Genomic DNA, 1520 nt, shown 5'->3' with positions numbered 1-1520 from the left:
ATAAGACTAACATTATCTGGCATATAATTAAGTTGGCAGCCACTAACGTTTAATTTTTTTTAAAAAATCAAGTTAAAGGAGCAACACGTGTGATTGGCAAACAGGTTAAAGCAATACCACAACATTCATCCCCATCACCCACAGGCTACTGCGCAAAATAAACTTTTCTGTTAACATTACCAAGCTGAAGCCATAACGTTAGGTTGTCACCAATCTGGTTGTCTAATGTTAGCTTGCTACTTTACGGTAAAGACGGTAAAATATTCATACAGTCCAAACTCATTATATAATTTAAACACGAGTCACCAACTGATTTCTTACCAATATTCTACCAAGAAAACGTTAACACAAAACGTAACAAAAGTATGCCCCAGTTGTAAATGAGCTCACCTAGCTTCTACAGTTAGCTATCACCTAGCTAGCTAGTTAACGTTAGCTAATGTTACTCTTCAGCAACCAAGGTAAGTTATTAGCCACTAGCTTCTAAACAGGGAAGCTAACTATTCACAGTTAGCTTGGCAGACAGACAGGTCTTTCTTTCTGGTGGCTGTGACAATTCAGCTATCTAGACATACAGTGACTTTGTTCTCGGTTTCAAGTCATTTCATTACTTTACCTTGCCTTGAATGTGCATCTGCCAAAATAAACACGTCACTGTTAGAGGGGGGGAAATGTAAAAAATGTTGCTTTCCTGAACAACCATCAGAAGGCGTCAGTTAAAGGGCTTGGCAGGTCTCGCCCCCTCATATTTTGACAGCCCTGACTGACTGACCGCCTTACACAGCTAACAGAAGTGGCCTTTTTGATTGTACACAAAATCACTTCATCTTCTGAACCGCCACTGCTTACGGTAGGCTACACGAGCATTCTCCAGCAGAAATGTTAAAGGATCCTAATCTAGCTTTGTCCAGCGCTCTGTGCGACAAGCCTACGCGTGTGACAGAGACACTCACAGTATATTTTCACTAGGGGGCGGCATTGAGATGGCGAGCTCAAAGCCCCACATAAAATCTGCCTAGAGCAGTGGTTCTTACTGATCTGGGTTTGGGACCCACAATTTTCCATGTTCATTAAGTCGCGACCCATAAATATATTTGTATAGCGATCAAGCCAACGGATACGGTGAGCTACATGTTAAGACACACTGTAAGCCTGTAAGCTATTGTTTGGAACATGCTGATGCTTGGCATTACAGTTGTGAAATCTCCAACTCCTGATCTCACCTTTCAAAGTACCTACTTGACAGACTTGCCTTTGACAGGGGTGCTTTGTCTCAATTTAAGTAAATCCATATCCTACTTCAAATATTCAGGGTCATAGCCCTAAAATTATGTCTAACATGACCTGTCACATAAATATTGTCTATGTCCATGGCAATGTCTGACAGAAATAAAGTCTATCATAATAAAGGTCCAATATTAGATCTGATAAGGTAGCATTTTAAATGGGCGATTTTTTTTTTTTTTAACCACAAGCTCCGCAACCCACCCAGAACGTTTCCGTGACCCTCTTTTGGGTCC

The 1520-nt window shown here is 40.9% G+C and overlaps 1 protein-coding gene across 1 annotated transcript in view; it reads right to left on the bottom strand.

Moving 5' to 3' along the window:
- efr3bb (EFR3 homolog Bb (S. cerevisiae)) overlaps nt 1-938 on the bottom strand; it is a 74648-nt gene extending 73710 nt beyond the window's left edge. The window contains exon 1 of the mRNA XM_042095120.1: nt 617-938. The gene's annotated coding sequence lies outside the window, so the exon portion shown is untranslated. The remainder of the gene's footprint in view (nt 1-616) is intronic.
- Between the last annotated feature and the right edge of the window lie 582 nt (nt 939-1520).

This window comes from Alosa sapidissima, chromosome 6 (genome assembly GCF_018492685.1).
Source record: "Alosa sapidissima isolate fAloSap1 chromosome 6, fAloSap1.pri, whole genome shotgun sequence".
Classification (NCBI taxonomy): Eukaryota; Metazoa; Chordata; class Actinopteri; order Clupeiformes; family Clupeidae; genus Alosa; species Alosa sapidissima.
Note: the sequence above shows the minus strand (reverse complement) of the source record. Positions and strands in the feature narration are given on the sequence as shown.